Consider the following 9349-nt stretch of genomic DNA (forward strand, 5'->3'; position numbering starts at 1 on the left):
GAAAATATACTTTTATTGGGGAATTATTTATGTAATGAACTGTTAGTCAAAAAATGGTTTTTATAATTTTCTGCCCACAAACCCATATTAGCATATAAAACTCCTTTATTCTGTTAATTTTTTGCCAATTTTAATATTTCTGGCATTATTTCCTCCCTAATCAGGACAGCTCGGAAATATGATGTAAGGTCACTTAAAATGTCAACAGTATCAACATTATGTTTTGCTCCAAAATCAATAGCTATCTGAATTATGGTTCAGAATTGTGGTTTATTGAAGATATTGAATGGTCTTAAATTGGCAAGGCTTGCTTTGAAGCAAGCACCTCGGAAAATTTCTTCAGGTGTTATATGGACTTAAATCGTACTAAGCTTGATTGAGAACATGTGCCTTGAAAGAACGGAGGGCCAAGCTGTCTTCTTAAAACTTACAATTGTTTTATAAGCTCACCGGACAAAACATTAGTCACGCTAGTGCTCCTGCACAGATGAATCGTTAAGCCTGTACAGATGGTGCAGTGAACGAGTCCCATGCTCAACTGCACACACACTGCCTCTACGTGAGCATAAGGCAGTAGCGATCGGTGAGACTTTGATATTTCAAGTGGACAGTGTACGTCAACATTGGTAGATACAAGGATGTGACAGAGTGGCAAAAATGGGCAATCGTGTTTGGCCGTGCCCATTAAATACAGTGCGCAAAGTTGCTGGATTTGTTAGTTTTCGCAGCAGACTGTTCAACATGTCTCCAAGCAGTGGTTTACTACATATAGCTGTAAAACACATCAGAATTGTGGTTGGAAAAAGATCCTGAATGAGAGGGACTGGAGACGCGTTTCACGGCTTGTGAATCATAATCTTTTCCAAACCTGACAGGAGTTGCTGCAGTCTATGAATGAGGGTCCGTGCCAACCTGTTAGCGAGAGAACATTGCAACGGGAACTGCATGCAATGAACATTTGGAGTCGGTCACCTCGTGAGAGGCCATTGCTCACACAGGCACATAAAGTTGCATGTCTTTAATGGGCTAGAAATCATCGAAAGTTGACAGTAGCAACTGGCGGAACGTGATTTGGTCTGATGAATGAAGTTTTTACCTGTATTCCAATGGCACACGTCGTCAAGTGTACTGAAGGTAAAATGAAGCATTTCATCCCGGATGTGTCTAAGTCAGGTTCAGGCCGGAGGTTGTCTGTGATGTTTTGGGTGTGTTTTTCGTAACTTGGATTTAGCACGATCACTGAGGTGACCACTAACATGAATCAGCATGTTTATTTCAACATTCTAGATGATCAGGTGTTGCCTTTCAGTCAACATCTGCATCATGAGTATGATATTTTGATACCCCAATTTTTCAAGATGACAACAGCAAACTTCATTGGACTGAATGCATATGTGACTGGTTTTATGAACATTTCCTCACCCTATTACATCTCCATTGGCCTGCAAAATCACCTGATTTGTTCCGCCGACATTCAGTGGGGTTCATATTGGAGCAGCAGGTAAATCACAGACATCAGCATCCCCACAATTTGGTAGAATTGCATGATCCTCAGTGAGTGGCTTAACTTGTATGCGACATACCTGCACAACCTTGTGTATTCATTTTCTAACAGAATTCAGGCTGTTATCAAGTCCAGAGGCGCATTTACACGGTATTAAATGATGCTTGTAATGATATCTCCAGGGTGAACTAATTTTTTGTCGGGTGGGGGTGACTGATTTTTTTGTCGGGTGAGCTTATTAGAGGCACGAGACAAATTTTGTGTATTTGAAAGTAGTATTATCCAATATTTCTCCGAATTTAGTCCAAGGAGGGTTTAACTGCTTTTTCCTTCTTTTTCTACTCTAAACCATCATGATTTAATCTGATTACCAGCGCATAATTTTGACATTGTGTCCTACATTGTTACCATCAGCAGAAACTGTACGAACTTCTACTTGAAGTCAACAGTATTGTACCTTCAACATTCAATTTGACATATAAATCAGAGCGCTCATTATGTACGTTACTTCATTATTCATTGCAAGCATTCGATCTCTCAATAACCGCGAACCCCTTTCTCATTGCATTCGTGGAGGGAGTATGATGTGTTGTGCTCACATTTTTGCGGGTCATTGGTATACACTTGGATAGCGGTCAGATTGTTTGATGTACCGTTGGTTCCTTGTCAGACGTCCAAGTAGGGTACCTCCGTGGATAATACGATGACCTGAAATAATCCTGGATCTGCGCACCGGCCTAAAAGTGAACATTATCGGAGGTTCTTCCTGTATGTTTTTGGCCGGTATCCAGATTGTGTAGTTGTTTACATGGATGGTTCGAGGGCAGAAGCGAAGGTAGGCTGTTCTTTCGTTGTCCATAATAACAGGTTTCTTTTTTCCTCTATTGGAAACCTGTAGTTTGAACACAGAAAAGCTCTATGCTATCTGTGGTACGCGCTGTCCAATGAACGCCGGCACTTTCTGCTGTGAGAAGACTCCTTGAGCTCGTTACAGTCTATTGATGCATGTTCAGTTGTGCAAACTCCCCGATTTAAGCGGGAGACTCACTATATTTGGTCCTTTCTCCCTCTCTCCTGATCGCAGAGACTTATCTCCCGATTTTGAGAACAGATTTAGTATTCATGTACTTTTTGAAAATCCCAGGTTTTTCCTCGTTCTTTAAGTAGCTGGAGAGATTTGATGTTTTGTGAGCACTGGTAAGACGGTGTTCTTAAATATGACAGAATCTCTAATGTAATGCTTTTTATTATTTCCACACAGCAATGCCGACTGTGAGACTATTTTTGAACATATTTACAAGGACAAAAACTAAATTCAGATCAAAGCATCCCGAAAACAAATTATGGAAAAGAATCACTTAAAACCATGCAACTAGGCCGGTGCTTTGAGCATAAATCTAGTTCAGAAATTTATGAGGAGGGCTAAAGCAGTTACAACGAAGAGTCATATGTTCTATAGTTCAGATACATGCAGTGTTACAATATTTATAAAATGGATGCAATTGTTCAGTATAAATAAATGAATTAAAATGAGTAAGAGAAATTACATAATTGAGTAGTATAATGTGTTAAATATTCTTCAAAGTTACATCATGAAAAATGTGTCGTAACATGTTGGGCTATACATTAAGGAGTGAGGGTAATTGTTTCCACCTATTCAATACTACAACAGTGTGAAGTTATTAATACATCACATATTTATTAGATTTCAACTTAGGGACCGGTTTCGGCAACTGTATTTGCAATCATCAGCCAAAAAGAAAAATTGCTACAAGGCATTATACAAATCTATATTAACATAATTTTAAAATATATGTATATACAAATTGAACCATACTATTAAACTATTTTGTGTATTAGACATACACCATAAAACGTTAATATTGAAATTACTAGCATATTTCTTATGCGATATATTATAATTTGTTAATTCTGTACAATCTTTTGGATATAAATAGTTAAAACGTTGTCAAGTCATTGTTGTTGTTGTTGTTGCAAAATGCTGATTAAGCATCTAGTTTAGTTAAAATCAATCTCTTAAAAAAATAAAAAACTTTTTACAGCTGCTTAGACCTTAAGGGCATACAGTTTTTCTTGGCCAATTATACATTCTAGTTACTAACATACATTAAAATAAATTTGGCTAATATCATTTTGGAACATTAAACATATTTGGGCTTGGTATGGAGGTTCATTGCAGTACAAGTCTTTGGTAAAATCTATCTCTTTAAAATTACAGCTGCTTAGACTTTTAGGGGCATTCAGTATTTCTTGGCCAATTATACAATTTAGTTATTGACATACATTAAAATAAATTTGGCTGATGTCATTTTGAAACATTAAACATTTTTTGTTTGGTATGGAGGTCCATTCTAGTACAGGTCTTTAGTGAAAAACAAGAAATCAGGAAACAAGAAATCCAGTCCACCAGTCTACTTTTATCAAGTCTATCCATAATTAAGGACACTACAATCAAAATATAGACTATAAATGCATATTAATATTATTAAAAGCCATTGCATTCGCAAAGGATTGTTATTTAACTTCATATTTTACCAGGGCAGAGTGAACCCCTTTTTATAGTTCGCTAACATTCATTTTACGAGGAACTGAGCCACTAGCTCACTGGGACATTCTATAACCAATAAATAAAATAAAATAAAAATAGTTAATATGTTGCTTTTCTTTTGATTTTCCTTCACCTCTCAGTAATTGAATAGCAATTGGGAAATGAGAAGCTGCACAGTCTTTTACCTGAATGTCTTTGATATAAGTCAGAACCTCCTGAGATGCTAACGCTAAATCTGTTGCTCTCCCTCCTGAATCAAATTTGTACGTTAAGTTTCCTTTTTCGTCCCCAACAACCCGCCGTTCAAAATTTATAATTTCTCTATTGCGCACATTTCCAATAAGTTCTCTACATTTTTGTTGCATTATTTTTCTTTACTTCTCCTTTCTTCTTTCAATATTAAATCAATTTATCTATCATACATTGGATTCTTTTCACCCACCCTGGCATTGATATCTATCATAATTATTCATGCTTCTTCATTCTTTAATTTAAGCTGATTTACTACTTCATCAAGATCATCAAATAAGTTTTTTTCTCAAAAGGGGACCCCATTGGATGGTTGTAGCAGAAACCTATGAAAATGTCTCTCTCTCTCCCCCCTCCCTCCCCCACTCTCTCTCTCTTTCTGACTTCCTTTAGCTATTTTCACCCAAATCATTTCCTCAAATCCTGGTTCCATAGCTCTACTAGATTACACATTTCATCTTTTGTAATCAATGATATCTCTCCTGGGCAGCACACTTTCGGGCTTCTTTTATGTGATATAGATGCTGATTCCCATAAGGAACCTGAATTCTTTGTCTCGAATGAGTAAATTTATAATACCAATATAAATGGTCTGTTATTGGACATTATAAATTATCCAGGCAACCAGGAATGAGTTAGCTGGAAAGTTTATAATGTCCAATAACAGCCCATTTATGTTGGTATTACTCCTTGTATGTTTCATTCTACTCCAAACATTATAGCCCAATATTTGTAATTAACGTCCTGCTGGAAGCCAGGTATTACCCATCCCCGTAATCTCATTACCCCACATTAAATCGCTGACTTCATCATTTCCCAGTTTACTCAGTATACCCTTGATATTTATTAATCCCACAACACAGTGTGGTTATTTGTTTGTGGATTATATCTGCCAAAACCAAAGCCTTTCTCCGTGTAATTTTTGTTATTTTTCTCATTGTATGATAGATCCACTTGGGAACTAATGATTTCCTCTACCAAACCCCTGGATGCATCAGTCCTCGTCATCCCTATTTTAAAACCCAAATATCCTTCAAATTTAACATTGGCTGAAGTTTTTTCTTCTTTTTTTTCCTGCGCTGTCTTCCCTTCTGGAAACCCCCTCTTTTTCTGGAGCTGCTTGACTGGAGCGGAGATGCCTCAAATTCATTGCCGAGCTATCATGGCCTCTATTTTTGCCTTGTTAAGTTACACATACTGCCACTGACTGCTCTACCATGGTTGCTTTTCGTGCTGCTGATCTTCCACATAGCTAACATATCAGGGCGTTGCTCCATCTCCCGTAACTGGCTTCCAGTCCACTGCTTACTCCATGAATCACTTGCTACCATGGGTCTGTTTCCACAGATAAATTCTTTTAAACCTGAATGACAAGCTTTTCTTTGATGAAAATGTAATGTTCTCATATTTTCCATTTCTTCTTGAACTAGTTTTTTAAAATCCATATTTTTGATCCTTTCAAGTTCTTCGCACTATCCAACATTTTTCGGGACTTCAAGCTTCATACCTACATACTTTCGCTGGACCTCTTCCCATATTTCTCCTTATTTTGGAGGTACGATCAATGTCACTCTCATTACACTCAACTTTCAGTTTCTCCCTTATTAACGAAGGTACTCTGTCCAATATATCATTAAAATTCTCTTTTTCTGAATATATCAATCCTTAGATTATTATGTTTCACCTCCTATCTTCCCCTCTCTCGTCCATTCCTTTAGCTCAAGTTTCCTTAGAAATCCAGGACTTTATTCTTCATTTCATCCAACTCGAGCTTACTCTGCAACAGGCTCATTGATGTCATTGATTTCTGTTTGTAAGAAGGTTTTCAAATCTTTTCCATTAATATTTCCCTAGTCTTCTCCACCTGACATACTTCTTGCATAACCTCCTTGAGCTTCTCCTTGGCAGTCCATGGCCTGGGTTTAACTCAACCCCACCAATCACCAATAGCACCATCACCACAACTGATGTTAACACCATCTGCATAATATTAAAGCTATTGTTTACACTTTGTATGGATTTTGCTTTTAACCTGCACTGCCACCTGCTTATAGCACACCTGTATTGCTCAGTTGAGACTCCCATGTTCAGTTAACGCACTTAAACACTTATCACCCTTTCAGCACTCTACGCCCTTTCACCTCTCTAGCCGAAGTGCTGCAACTGATCATTTATAATCATAAATATAAATCATAAATATAATTATACTTCAAATTACAATTTACGAGGCTTTTTGTTTATTTGCAACCTACAACTATGATGACCACCCTGGTGGCAAAATAGTAAGCAAAGTTATTTCCATAGTAGGCCATGTAAGTCCTTGGAAGAGAGGAAAGGATGGGCTCATTGAGACAGGTTGATAGTTCTATGACTGGTTGCCTTTGCCCTCCAGGAATTTAATTGTTTCTTTCTAAAATTTACAAATTTCTCAGAAGGAAAAACATTGTACAGCTGTTTGTTTTGTAACTTTTTCTTGTATCATGCTCAAAGTTCCTTATTTGAGATGTGTGTAGATATTATTACCTACTCCTTAAGGTGAATTTATTGGCACGCTAGAGAACTGCGAGACAAACTTCCGGTACCTCAGCATCTCCAAAAACCATAAAAGTACTGTAGTTAGTGGGACATGAAATCAGTATCATTATTAAATGTTTTAAATGCTAAAAGTATTTAACTAAAATGAAAGTGAAGGTAAAAATCATTTCGAAAATTGCAGTGTATCATGTTTAGTCTCGCCTTGTGATGATAACCCTTAATGCCTCTATGCTAAAAAAAAAAAAAAAAAAAAAAAAAAAAACCCACACAAAATGAAGTAATATATTCCTCTTCCTTGCAAACTTTTGTATTATTCCACCCCAAGTGAAAATAATTGGTGATTTCCTTAAGATTAACACATTCTATAAAGTAATTGTAATTTTACTGACTACTTAAAAAAAAAATTATAGTCTCAATTGAGTAAAATATTTCTGAAGTAACTGTAATTGAGCCCAATTAACGTTTTTCTTATACTCTTCCAAACTTTTTCTGCTTTTATTCTAGGCCAGCCATGTATTTATTTCTAAAACATGGTGAATCCCGGACGTGTCCTCTATTAGCAATAAATGCCATCGTTACTAAATTTCATGACTTCTTGGTGAGGAATGGAATGTATTATCGGCACACTTTATCTGGATACATTTACACCCTAGTGCTGAATCGGTCGACCTCGGCAATCTTCAAGATTCGAACTGGCAACCGTTGAAACACAAACTATGAATCGCTTAAGCATCGTTGTGCGACATCTGGCGTACACTTTACGTACTAGTACTGTTGTTGTTTACACAGCAAAGCCAAACTAGAATTCATGCTAGGAACAAGATTTGCATAGAGAAATGTTATATAATATTATATAATGTGTATGTGACACGGTTTTTGGCTTAAGATAATAACAGTTTAGAAACTACATATCGATCGATCATATTCTCAATTCAGTTCAGATTTCATTTTCATTCAGTTGGCAGCACTACTGGAACCGGGACAGCTCCCTCCTTACTTCTCATCGCCATACACAAATGCATCCAGGTAAAGTGTGCCGATAATACATCCTCCTGAGTATAAACCAAGTGTGCCTTTACACCCCAGCTAGGCTGCCCTCTGTGGTGAAATTTCCATTCAAAGTTATGCGTTGGGATTTCTTCACATAAATCTCCACATATCCATCGGTGCAGATTGAACTGATACGGCTCTGCCTTATTTTCACAACTACATAGAAAGTGCTGCTCTTTTCTCCGGTTCAACTTGTGACGAGCTATTTTCACCTGTGAACATCGGCGCTCCCAGAATTTGCCTGTGTGAAAATGATAAACCACGGAAAACCCTCTTCAGGGTTGCCAACAGCGGAATTCGAACCCTGCATCTTCCAAACGCAAGCTCACAGCTGCGCGACCCTAACCACAAGGCCAACTCTCGGTTCTTTTCTGACTTCCTTCCCATTTCTTTATTCAGTGGCGTGCAAGATACGTTTTAACTAGATTTTTAGCCATCGTGTCTCCCAAGAGTCGTGTGGATATGAAAAAATGGTGTCATATGAAACATGTAACTTGCAAATTCTATGAAGGAAACTAAACAGACACAATACCAGATTCAATAGGGTACTGTGAGATTTCTTGATACTTCATTTGGAATTGATTGCATAATACTGGCTGTTGTGATACAGATGCATCCTAGCCACATATAGAACGAATAAGAGCAAAGATCGTTGTTTAGGAATACGATACCCCTAACTGCTATATATGTTCTCAAAGAGTTTGCTTTGTATTCACTTTATGGACATATTTCAATGATTGTCGACATGCTGCATGCGAAAAGTAGTGCCTTACTCCGGTGTTCTTCTATCCAGTACTTATATTCTCAGCAGCATCGTAAAAAGGAACATGATAATGGAGCATGTTATGTTGGTTGTCGAGCAAATTGTCCACCTCTGTGAAGTCTTCTCTAACAACAGTAACCGTTATTTTGTGAGTGTTAAGCATCTGCACGGTTGTTGTGCAGTGCTGCTTGCAGTCTATTGTAGGTTCCTCTTGGCAGTATATGGCAGTCTTCATTCAAAGTGGTTTCTCGTGGACATCCTGCACATGTCAAATAATTTTGAATTGTACCTATGCTTGTGAAACAATGTAATGGGTCTTATGTAATTCATTGTCCATACTTACAACTAGGGTTCAGAAGTTTGTGATGTAAGTAAGTACAAAATACGCAAGCAAATATGCTCTAAAACTAGCTAAATATGACCAAAAAAGTTAAAATATGACATATGGAATTTAGTGATGGGTGGCAAATATGAGAGTATTACTAACATTAAAGTCTTTAGTACCTACCAAAGAGTAATTATTACCAAGCTCGATAGCTGCAGTCGCTTAAGTGCGGCCAGTATCCAGTATTCGGGAGATAGTAGGTTCGAACCCCACTGTCGGCAGCCCTGAAAATGGTTTTCCGTGGTTTCCTATTTTCACACCAGGCAAATGCTGGGGCTGTACCGTAATTAAGGC

Source organism: Anabrus simplex, chromosome 2, assembly GCF_040414725.1.
Source record: "Anabrus simplex isolate iqAnaSimp1 chromosome 2, ASM4041472v1, whole genome shotgun sequence".
In the NCBI taxonomy this organism is placed as follows: domain Eukaryota; kingdom Metazoa; phylum Arthropoda; class Insecta; order Orthoptera; family Tettigoniidae; genus Anabrus; species Anabrus simplex.